The sequence below is a fragment of the Athene noctua genome, chromosome 16 (assembly GCF_965140245.1).
Source record: "Athene noctua chromosome 16, bAthNoc1.hap1.1, whole genome shotgun sequence".
NCBI classification, from domain to species: domain Eukaryota; kingdom Metazoa; phylum Chordata; class Aves; order Strigiformes; family Strigidae; genus Athene; species Athene noctua.
The window spans coordinates 2301821-2314765 of NC_134052.1; positions in this window are offsets into that span (position 1 = coordinate 2301821).

Genomic DNA, 12945 nt, shown 5'->3' on the forward strand with positions numbered 1-12945 from the left:
GACTTGTGTGTGTCTAAGTGGTATAGCAGGTTGCTAACCATTTCCCCTTGGATTATGGAAGCTTCATCTTGCTCCTTATACCCAGATCAGGCGACTGGATACCTGGAGAACAACTGATCTTACTATTAAGGACTGAGAAAAAGATGTCACTAAGTATCTCAGCCTTTTCCTCGTCCTTTGTCACAAAGTTTTCCCCCACATGCAGGGGGAGATTCTTCTTAGCTCTCCTTTTGTTGCTAATGTATATCTAGAAACATTTTTAATTGTCTTTAATGGCAGTAGCCAGATTAAATTCTAGTTGGGCTTTGGCCCTTCTGATTTTCTCCCTACATACCTCACAACATCCTTGCAGTCCTCTTGAGTTGCCTGCCCACTCTTCCAAAGGTCATAAACTCTCCTTTTTTTTTCTGAGTTCCAGTTAAAGCTCTCTGTTCAGACAAGCAGGTGGTCTTCCCTGTTGGCTCATTTTTCATCATGTGGCGACAGCCTGCTCCTGTGCCTCTAAGATTTCCTTCTTGAAGAATGTCCAGCCTTCCTGGACTCCTTTGCCCTTCAGAACTGTCGCCCAAGGGACTCTAGCAACCAGGCTCCTAAACAGGCTGAAGTCTGCCCTCTAGAAGTCCAAGGTTCTGCTGACGCCCCTCCTTACCTCTCCAAGAACTGATAACTTTCATGATTGCTGTTCCCAAGACAGCCTTCAACCATCACATCACCCAATAGTCCTTCTATGTTCACAAACAAAAGGCTCAGTGGGGCGCCTGGCTCCCTCATCAGTTGTGTCAGGAAGTTCTCTTCCACACACTCCAGGAACCTCCTGGACTGCTTTCTCTCTGCTGTATTGTATTTCCAGTAGACAACTGGTAAGTTGAAGTCCCCAATGAGAACAAGGGCTAGCTATTGTGAAGGACACACAAGCCCTGCTGACACTTCCTGAGGCTGCTGTTCTCCATACCAACACTGTGTTTTTCAAAAAACTGGATCACTTTCTTGGGTTGTTGCCTATCAAATCCAGAGCTTGGCCTAGCTGGGAACAACAGTGGAGGGGGCAAGAGGTATGAATTTTAGCTGCACATTACACCAGCATGGATCTGAGACTGAGAACAACAGCAGTGACAGCCAGAAGCTAGCCTGAGTTTGGGTAGGGCAGGCTAAGGTCTGTCTGAATTTATCTGTGTAGATGTGCAACAAAAGAGAGAAAAGGAAAGAACAGGAAATAAAGGGAGCTAATATTCCAGAAGCATATGTTTTCTCATTGCTTTCAGCACAATTTCATATCTTCAGCTTTGCTTTGGAGTCTAGTTTGAGAGGTCTCGAGGGTCTGAAGCAGTGTAGTTTTGCTGGTAGACTCAGGAGAGCAGTATTTTATGACTTGTATTTAACTTGTCCTAGGAAAACTCATTTCACTTCTTCTGGAGCAGAGCCCTGGTAGTGCAGTTGATTCCAGGCTTGGGCTCATTGCAAGAGGCACAGAGGGAGATGTTCTGCAGTCAGCTTTGGTGGTCTTTAACATCTAAGACTGTGGGTCTAGCTTTTATTTCTTACAACCAAACCTTAAAGTCTGGACCATCTAAATTAACAGGTCTTTGAAATCTGGATTGATGCCCTACTTTTCTGGGGGTCTCTGGCTTCTCTATGAAAATTTACAGTGAAAAAATAGAGCAACCTGAGTCAACTGCAAGGGCACTTTTTAAGCATTTAGTAAAACAGTATTTTGCATTCACCAGGCTTTTTACTGTTAGCTGCAGAAAGGGTAAGCCTGCAAAGCCCTCATGCGCCAATGCTCCCGTGGCAGCCCTCTGCTCTAAGACAAAACCCATGGTACTGAAATCCCATCCTGGTTTCTTAACAGATGGCAATGGCACGGGGTCTCTGCACAGCGGACAGACACATTGCCAGTCTGCTGCATGGCCAGAGAAAGGGACGACTTTATGTCCTTTGGTTGTCAGTATTAATCAAGCATTAAAGCGAAGGACAAGCAGATTTTGCTGATTTAATGGATAATTCCAGCTTGTTTGATCCATCTAATTCAAACCATCAGAACTGAATCTAAAGTGACTACTGACTGTCCCTGCTTATCTTTGTCAATAGCTTTAGATACAGGTCAATGCAGGTAACCAGTTTTCAAGAGACTTAAAAATAGCAGGAGTTTCTATTTACATGTACTTTTTTTGTTTGTAAATACTCTCATTTTTGCTGTTAAGGGTTTTTTGTTTGGGTTATTTTTCCCCTGCAAAATTAGATCTTTTCTTACTTTCTTTTATGGAACTAATTTCTTCCATCTCCTAATTGAACCTCTAATGACATACATAAGAACTATGCCTTGTTAAAGCACTCTTCTTATTGAAATAGTTTGTAAAGGAGGGGAATGAGCTTTGTGAATGTTGACTAGACTCGAGACAACCCTATGAATGATCCTGATTAATGTGGTCATTGCTTGATCAGGAGAAAATGAAGGTCTTCAACATAACCCAAGGAATAATCTTTTACACCAGAAACACTGCACACTTCTTTTTTCCTGTGCACACAAACATAAAAGCACAAGTGCAAGCTACAGAGAATTCATAGACAGGGACATTTTGCTTAGTTTATCAAATAAAATATATTTAAACCTCATGCATCTTTGATGAAGCAGACAGGAAATATGATTGTCTCTGACAAGTTAATGACCTTTGACAGTTCTGCACATGGGTGAAATGATCTCAGACTTGCACCACAGGCATCAAAGGTAGTAATGGATGTTTAGACCTTATAGTGGCGTCTTTGTATGATGAAGGTCCTTTCATAAAAAACCTCACAACATCCAATAGCTCAGTGTGTAGCAAATTTAGGACCACCTCCTCAGAGACATCACACCTTACACTGAGCCGCCCCTGTAGAAAACACAAAGCAGGAACTTCTGCTCCCAAATATCTCACTCCCAGCACTTGAGCTGGAAGAGAAGTCAAGCAAAGGGACAGAAGGTCCTTTTATGTCTCCTGGGAAAATAGGCCTGGCTTATGGACAACAGAACATATTTTGTTCATTCAGGTAGGTCATGGGATAATGACATGCAAGCTCTGGACTGAAGACCAGCCTCTTGGGAATGCTCATAAACTTGCAGGTGAAGATTATGTGTAAAGTAAAATGGGTACAACCGCTGCAGTAATGAAGGAGCTCATGCATTTGGACTTTAAAAAATCAGCTGTGTTGCATACGGTCCTTAACTTCTCTGAAACTCAGGAGTTACATTTATCCTGAATGACAAATCACATGTATATGCCATGGTTTGCAAATATAATTTAAGAGCTCCACAGACTTACAAGACATCTTATCTAGGCTAGTAAGTTAGGGCTTGTCTATCCTCATCAGTATGCTTGATCTTGAAGTCACCTCAAAATGTAGTCCTGCAGAATTCTTGACCTGACTCCACTCCAGGCTGCTGCCTCCAGGTAACTGTGGTCTTGCCAGTAATGAGACCAGTTCTTCCTCATTCACATGCCATCTCCATCCCTCTCTGCTGTGGACTGGGGCACATCTGGACATGCAGTTTCCAAGCACAGGAAGTTCTCCTGCAGTGATCCTGCAGCTTCCTCCATCTCACTGCTAGTCCTGTTGCATCCCACCTCGTGCTGGTGAGTGGATACAAGCCTGTAGCAGACAGTCCACAGATGCATTCAGAGCAAGGCTTCCCAAAGTGATCTGGGATACATTTTACTGTGCACTTGAGAAACAAGGAGCTTAGTGGGAATATCTTTTGTGCAAGGAACAATACCAATAAAATTAGGTGACATATACTCAGGACACATGAGAACGACCTCAAATTCCAACTTATGGATGGAAAAGGAGCATGACACTACTTGAGGGGAACTTGGATTGGGGTTGCTATGGTTGTGTCTGGGAAACAATAACGTTTAGTGGGTTTGGAAGGATATGAAGAACCTGGAGTCCTATATCCTGCATTGCACATTAGCTTGCAATGGAGTCCTCACAGTAGCCTGTCTGCTTCCCTAAAATTCCATGCCTAAACAGAAAACACTGACAGCAACACAGTTGAAGAGGTGCCCAAAAAATGTAGATGTTCTTATTTGGCTGTGTCTTAGTGAACTTCATTGTATGGTACATACAGCACAGCTGATTAAATCTTGGAAGCATTGGCTATTAGTTTTAAGGATTCACTGTGGGTCTGTAAGCTACTGGAAAACTTAAAAGACAGTAGATAACTTTAAATGCTGATCTTTGAAATGTTAAGTAAGAAGACAGTTAGGAGCTTCCCTTACAGAACTATATAACTTCAATTTTCAGAAAACACTGAAGTGGATAATCAAATAGACTATCTGTGAGCTCACAGAAGAGTACAAAGAGATGAGTAACAGTCTGTATGGATTTGTCAAGAACAAATATGTCAAACCAATCTAATTTTCATTTATGACAGTGCAAAAAGCCTTGTGGACTGAGAAGAAACAGATGATGTCATAGACCTTGATTTCAGGAAGGCTTTTGACACTGTCTCCCATGACACTTTCATGAGCTAGAAAAATATCATCTAGGTGAATATATTATTGGGTGGTTGCAGAACTGGTTAGAAAATCGTAGATGGAGAAATCATTGACAGTTTACTCTCAAAATAGGAAGCGTACTATATGGACTAAGCTTTCAGCACTTTCATTAACGGTCCTGATGATGGGACAGAGAAAACAGAGAAAACACTTTGCAAGCCGGCTGACACCACCACTTGGAAAGGACTGGCGGTGTTTTGGATGACTAGACTTACAAATGAACTTCACAACTTCATAGCTGAGTTGGAGACGATCTGAAAAAAAGAGATGCTACATGGTAGGCATAAGTACATCTGGAAAGGAATAGTCAGCTGTACGAATTCAAGATGGGGAAAAACTGACAGATGAGTAGGTCTGAATACAAGTCTCTGAGATTATTGTGGATCAGGTTCTCAGCAGGTGTCACACCATCACTGTCAGGAGAAGGCAAGCCCCACTCCACACACTTAACTATGATCTGTGAGCCATGTCAAGAAACCATTTCATGTAGCTTATCTTTTAGGCTTTGGACGCATAAGGTTAATATTCAGCCAGTCATCTTGTCCCTACATAAAACATACTATTCCTTAAAATGATTTATCCTTGACTTAGAGGCAAATTTAACTTTGAACATATTGGGCTTAGGAAGGAAAGGAGAAGCAAGATAAGGCAAGGCAAGACTGAAATTCTGGTGTGACTGTGGATCAAACTCTCCATCTCTCCTATTAGTTTTCTTCCGCTATTCACTTGTCTTCGGAAGTGCGTTGGTCTTGAGAGTGCAAGGATGGAATCAACCTGAGGAACCAAGAAGGCTCCTGCAAAAATCTCATTAGCTAAAAGCTTTATTTTGCTGGTTGCTGCTTAAATAAAGAAAACCAGTCATATGAGGACAAGGTCCACTTTAACAATAGCTTTCTTTTATCCCCACTCGTACAGCGGGATGGCAGCCCTCACTGCTTGCTCCTGGCAAGTCTTGCCTTTCAAGAGATAAAGGAAGCCACACAGAGCCTTTCCATGCAAAATGTCAAGACAAACCCTTTCAGCTCCCCGGGTATCTCCACACGAACACAGAAAGGCCACGGATGCCTGCATGCTCAGAGCTCTCCCCATCCCTGTCGCTTACTTTTTTTGTCAAGAAAATCTGATTAAAGCTGTGCAGGAGAGAAGCAGATGGCAGTTTTGACGTTAGGTGAAGACAGCTTAATCTCCATCTGTGCTGACATTTTCACATGTCTCCCTGCAAACGTTGGCCCCCTGATAATCACTAATGCAGAGCTGGGGGGTCAAGGGCTGCCCTTTTGGGGGAGGATTTGCTAGGTGGGATGCTGGCCCATCACACCGGGAGCTGGCAGAAACTGGCAATGTGCTGTGGCCCTTGCTGAAGAAACTGGCTATTACACCGTGTCTCTGTGATTGGGCTATCAACCTAATTAGCACCCTGTACACCTAGGCATTGCTGAGCTCGGGCTTTCGGAAAGCATCTGCTTCAGCTCTGCTCCGCTGGCACTGCACACACTGCACACTGCTCTGAAGAGGCAATTAGGGAAGCTTCAGAGCAATGTTAGGGAAAAACAGAGTCACAAAGGCAGCGCGTAGTTTGAAGGCAAGCTAAATACAAAGGAGTACATTCCAGTATCTCTAACACTGAATACTGCTGTGAGTGTTTCTGTTAAGTCAGAATTATCTTGCAATTAAGTCAGGGATGTCTTTTCTGTCTAGTGTTTGAGTAAATACACAGCATTTTGGTGTCAAAGGCTTGAGTGCATCTGTTAGAGCACTTCCATAGGGGGGCCTGCCAGGCAGAAATGTATTTGCCGCCTTTCTCTAGATCCAGGCTGAGCACTGAGGCAGCCTTTGGCTTAGCTGTTGAAGCAAGCTGGGTGAATGTGGTTGCTGGGTCCCTGCTGTGAGCACGTGGCACATAGGACTGGGAGTTCTGTGGCATTCACAAGCCACTTGTTCACCTGCTGAAGTGGAAACTGCTTCATATAACTCTCTTCATCACCTCAGACAGGTAGGCACTACTAAAATGTAGAGCTCCATAACAGCTCTATAAAAATGGCAAACCCCTTAAATTCACACGAACGCATAATACTGCAAAAACAGATGACCCCGCAGAAAGGCACTAACCAGAGCACTAGGAAATCTGCTTTTGGTGAGTTTACAGGCCAGAATCTGAGGCACAGCCCCTTGTTGCAATGTGCCAGCCTCACACAGGGTCCACAAGATCCAGCAAACCAGGTGAGATGGCCAAATAAAGAGTCAGGAGCATCTCAAATCGAGGTTTGGTGGGACTTGTTGGTAGGGTGTAAGAAAGACAATAAAGAGGTATAGCAGTAGGGATGGGGATTTAGTCCAGTGCCCCAACATAAGTAATTGGAAAACTCTTCTCATTAAATTTAGAAACCAAATAACACAAAGCAATGGGAAATGTACAGTTTAATTGAAGTGAACTTCTGATATAAAGGAAGGCAGGCACGATAACGTTTTGGCCCAGCTGAAGTGTCAAAGCTCCCATTAATATCAACAACAACAGAATGTCTTTTGCAATGGAGAAATCAAAGCATTGGGTCTGTGGGACAGTGGAAGAAGGGTAGGAGAGAGTGGTCCTGTGGAGAGATGAGAGCTGATGTGTCAGCATGACTTGGGAAGGCTGTTCTTAATGACTGCTCTCCTAGGATCGATCCCAAGACTTCAAGATGTAAAGAGAAGTCAGAGCTACAAATTCCTCCTTGAGACATGAAATGCCTGAGAATCCCAGGGGATTAGACCCAGAGTTTGACTGGGACCCTGTGGCTGCACATTCAGGACAGATTTGTAAGAAAGCTCTAGGCCAGGGTCCCAGGGGAACAGCAGGCAACAGGGCAGATTCCGATGGGGACATGGCCAGGCACGGCATCAGACAGCTCACACTGCAGCCACGGCTCTTGGGTTAAACAAAGCTTTTGACTCTCAGGAACACCAAGCCTTCTCAGGTTCTGCTGGCCTTGGTAGGGATCCAGCCTGCTCAGCATGTGGCAGAAGGTACTTAACACAATGAGGCAATACTTACTGGTGTCCTAGCTTTGTTGTATCTTGCCCACACCCATCCACAAGCATTTACTACCTTATCTCACCCCATGGAAATTTCACTGAGAATCAGGCAGCAGGCACTATCCAGGGCACATTATGGTTCTTGATATGAATCCTATGTCCATGTGTTTAGGAGATTCTCTGTTGACTGTAACATGTGAGTCAGGTCCCCAGAGCAAAGCATTCCCGAGTCAGGAAGCCGCCCGTGGCAGCATGTCCCAATAAGTACCTTATCTGATGCTTCTGGAGGTCCATAAAATAACACGATCTGTACAGACAGGTTTAGGATACTTTCTATGGCTGACTGACACCCAGATGAGCTACTGCACAGGGACCTTTCCTGGGCAAGCACAGCGATTTATAGTGCAATTGTTCTGTTTAGTATTCTCCAGTTAAGGGGTTGTGGCTTTAAGGCAGTGCATGAATTACTCGTTTCTCAACTTCACAAAGCATCCTTGAAATGCTACTTGTGCCATCTTGTGTTTTTCCTGCTCTAAATCAGTTTAAGTGTTTTGTTCTCTCTGCTACCTATTTTTATATATCTACCCTACTTGAACGTACACACAACTCCATATACACTGCATTTCTAGGCAGGTAAACAAACCTTCATGCTTTAGGAAGGCCAGCTCAGCCTAACACAGACATAAGGGCTTCTGACCCTCTGTGACGTGTTTAAATCAGCCAAGCAAAGATGAAGTTTTGATGACCACATCTCACGCGTTTTGCTAGTTACAATCAGCCCATGTCAGACAAGTATGAGGTTCTTATGCAGAACTCTCAGCCACAGAGGTGCTGACTGCCATGAGAAAAAGTATCTTTGCCTGGGAGGTTTGAAGACAGTTGAAAGGTTATGGCGAGGTCCTACCTATATCAAACATGAGCATTGCACTCTTCTGCAAGAAGAATGTTGGTAACATTTGACCTCAGTTCTGGGAACAATTCATTGCTCAGGAACTCGGGACTGTCTGCTTAAAATTCTTATTCAGGGTGAAATTTGGAAAGCCCAAGGCTATAAATAAATCAGCTAGAAATAAACCAATAATCCATTCATGGCTTTGGTTCATTTATCATGGATAAATGTTTTCTAGCAACTCCTTCCTGATTTACCAAAGTTGATCACAGTATCAGTGAGCATCTACTGTCTTCCTTTAACCATATTATTTGCCATTGTCAAGGAGCCAGGATGATTCATGCCTATCTTATAGGGTGGCAGAGCGCTTCTCATGATAGGCCCTTGTTCCAGAGCCTGGCTGGTGCTCAACATCAGGTCGAATTCTCCTGTCTCCCTGCTTGGTGAGTGACACTTCATAATCTAGAGAACAATGTGTGGCAGTTAAAAATAGCCGTTAGCTGCATGAGTCCTCAGGTGCCAATCCACTTGTGATAAGCATCATGGGATTTGCGAAAGCTTTGGCAGATAACCAATGGTTGGCTGAACACTTGCAAATAGTAACTAAGCTGATCACAAGGAATGTAAGCGAGTGTTTTATTTGAGGAGATTCTGCAGAGTTGTTCTTCCATATTTACTCAGCTTTATCTCTACTTGCAGTTATGTCAATAGTAATGAGATATTTCATATAACCACCTGTGACCCTCCCCTGCCTTCTCTGGCCAGCCCAGACAGCAGAACCATGCTCGTCCGGGGAAGGAGTCAGTCCCACGACACAGACACTGGAGGGCACTGTCTCAGTGCTCCTCATTGGCTTCCACACAAGGTCTTCATGGTTAACTACAGTGAGTTTTATCAGCTGCTGGAGTTAACCAAGCTCCTGGAGCGCCAGCGGTGGAGGAGCATTTCCATGGCTGGCTCCACTGCTGGGGTCGTAACCTCCAGCAGAGCAGCTATAACAAACAGCTGGTACGTCTGTGGGGGAAAGCTTCTACAAAGTGACTTACAAGCTTGGAAGCAAAGATGGGCACGCTGGTACCAGTGGAGACTGCTGGTACTTGTAGTGACATGGGACAGATGCACAGAGCTGAAAAATCAAATTGAGGAATGGGAGAAAAGGAAACTACTTTTTATTCAACAGCAATATTTCAGTTCAAGATTCAGAACTGATTTTTTTTCTTCCTGCTAGACCCTTTGTCCCTTCTTTGCAAAGAGTCTGATGTGAGCAAGAAAAGAAGGATATACATACGACTCTATACAAATCTTCTTTCCCCAAAATCTCCTAAACTTCACTCTGTGGATGTAAAGGCATCAGCCTGGTCCCATGAAAGGGATGTTGTCTCCCTTTGTACCCCAATAAACATGATTTTGCTATTACTGCTGAAGGCCATAGTCTTTGTATCAACCTGGCAATGCAAGGTCTCAGGAATAGTCTGAGCTTGTCGTGCTCTGAGCTGATATTAGTTTATAATAGCTGTGGCAGCAATTGTTTAGATAATTGCCTAAATGTGTTTTAGGTTTGCTATAGTTTATGACAAGAACAAGTTGCTACTTTATGTGAACTGAGTGGTCTATGACTCCAGAATAAAATGTGGGTGGCAGAGTGCAGAAAGAGGATGGGGTCATCTGTCCCAGACAGTAAGCACACAATGTGATGTTTGGTCAGTGGTTAATTCAGGAGAACAACTTGTATTGTTCAGGTAAAATCAACTTTAGAAAAAGCAAAATTAACTGAAAAACTGAATAGCTGGAAATCAATGGATAGAAGAAAAAGTACAAAGGATGTCTAGGAAATGTATAAAAACAAATTCAAGTGGACCAAGGCAGAAAAGACAGAAGCCAACATGAACTTCATAGTTCTGGCAAAGAGGAAGATGAAAGCCCATCACTAACACCACAGTCCTCCCAGTGAAGGATGCTGAGAGCTCCAGGACTTCTGACCCTCAGCCCTGCAGAGCAGGGGAGGATGAGCAAATCTCCTGATAAGATGGTGGAGATACTAGCAAATACTAACATTTAACTGAAATTTGTTAATGAAATTTGATTTGTATGAGGTAGACAATGTAGACTGTGGGTGTGAGCAGCATTGCAATTGGACTACAAATAATAGCAGTTTGTTGTATTTTGTTGACACCGTTCAAACTGCAAATTGGACCAACTTGAAACAAGAGGAGCGGCCCTTTCCTATCACACGGTTATCAAGCTTCACAAAGGGCAGTGGCAGCAGTTTGCTCTTAGTACATGCCTTTCTCATTTCAGTATGGCACATTCCCTGTTATCTTGTTTGAAATATGTAAGGTAAGATCAAAAAAGAAAATGAAGATACAGCAATCAGATACGGATGTTTACACCTCAGGCTCAGTGGCCTGAATTTAGCACAGGTTTGTAACAAGTTACCGACTTCCTCACTAGTCCTCTGATTCCTGATTATACTTTTTTTTTTATATATATAATACTCTGGCACCCCTAGCTCCCAGGCATCACTTTGAACTCCAGCTACTGCTTTGTAAATGAGACTCCAGACTGGAAAGGAAAGCTTGAAAACAATGACCTGAGGCACCCCAAATCTTCAGAAAGGAAAAGGCAGGGAGAGGAAACTGAATACTGAGACACAGGCTTGCTGGTGCTGCTATTTTAACTCTCACCATTTCCCCACCCCATCGCATTGTCTGGGGCACCCAATTCACACTGACCGAGCACCCAGGACCTTATCTGACACAGAAGTCATCACTACACTCAGATACTGACTCCTCTTTGGATGATGCAGCTGGTCTCAGCTAAGAAGTGCTAACAGGAACAGCTTTGCATTTCCCACTGCCCCTTCCTCCCTTGGCAAACCTGTCCAGAAATAACCACCTCATTTTCCCACCAAGAAAGCTGCATTAGACCACACGATGCCGGTGTTCACTTCCAAAGAAAAGAGATGGGGGAAGTAACAAATGGGAAAATACATACCGAAGTAGCTGTTTGCAATCTCTTTAACATGTTCTTTGAAGGCAGCATGCAGAAGGTTAATGAGTTTTGGCACACGTGTGCCCCAGCTCCAAGGGATCCTGCCTCATGCCGTGATAATGAGAAGTGCCTGGGGTCATCTGGAAAGGCAAACCTGTCCGTGTGATCCTGCACCTGGATGCCAGCAAGGATCACTCTGCGGGCAGTGCTGAGCATCACTGCAGTGCAGAGGAGAGAGCATCCTGGGAACATGCTATCTGATGTTTCTCATGCCTTAAAACTCTTTTTGTACAATAAATTAAGCTTTCACTGAGGAAATTGAAGTCGATGTTTGATAATTCTTAAGTCTGTAACACTCGGAAATTATTGTCAGGAAGCCAGCATGTCTTTGAGAGGAATATACAGCAATGCACATTGGGGCTGAGTGGGGAAACCTTGTCTAGGATAGAGGACAGCTGAAAGGGGCAGTGAATGCATCTCGCTGTCGCTGAGACCCTAACAGTCCCCTGCACGTGGATGTGCTGGCACTGAGTCCTGGAGTGATGGGGGAGACCAGGAAGCCAATGCAGGCTTAGGGATCTGTCACAGTAGCCACGTGCCCAAGCCCTTTTGTAGTTGCTCTATGATCACGGGAAGCTGGGGTGGGTTGGGGGGGTTGATGTGCTGTGGGGTCCCAGCCAGCCTCTGGTTAACAGCTGAGCTCTCACCCCAGGTCTGTGCCAAGGCAGTAAGTGAGCCAGGATGCCATGGATGATGCTATGGTTAGCTATATGAAGACAGATGTGTCCCCCGTTATACTAATCATGTAGCTTCGGTGAATATAATTTATTTCGCATTTTCAGGTGCACTTAAAAAGGAAATATTTGGGGGAAGGTTCTCACTCAGATGCAAATAGTGGTATTGCTCATAGAGAACATACAAGGACTGTTTCACAAGGGGAAATCAAGGGAGAAAGCCAGCCTAGGCATGAACTTGAAACAGGTTGGGCCAATTTCAGTCTGCAGTCCAGCACACGCAGCAGAGCAAAGCATTTTCTCACCACAGCCTTGTACTTATGCATGAGGGATGCTCTCATCTGCTGGCACTTTCCAAACATGACTGTGCTGACAGAAAGGCAAGCTAGGCTAGCTTGGGGAGTGCTCTACCCATATCAGCACTTTGCTTCTCACCTGTCAGAAGCTATTTACCTGTGTGGACTGCACAGCCCCGAGTATTTTGGCAGCCAAGACCAGACAAATGCTGTGGGCTGGGAGCACCTAGAGCAGCAACAGCTATGCAGATGACAGTTGTGTCATTTTGCAGGCAGCCGAGAGGAAGACAGGAGAGCACAGACCCACCTCCACCTCTGGGTGTCTGTACAGCTGTAGGTCTAAGGGTGGGTTGGCTCCTGGCCCTCTCTGTGCAGAGTCCATCTTTTTCTGCAGATGGAAGGGGGTTGTTTCGTCATGATTAGGTCTATTCAGGTTTACTGGGGTGCTCTGTGCTGGTGCAGAGATCCCGCTGAAGTGGGTAAACATG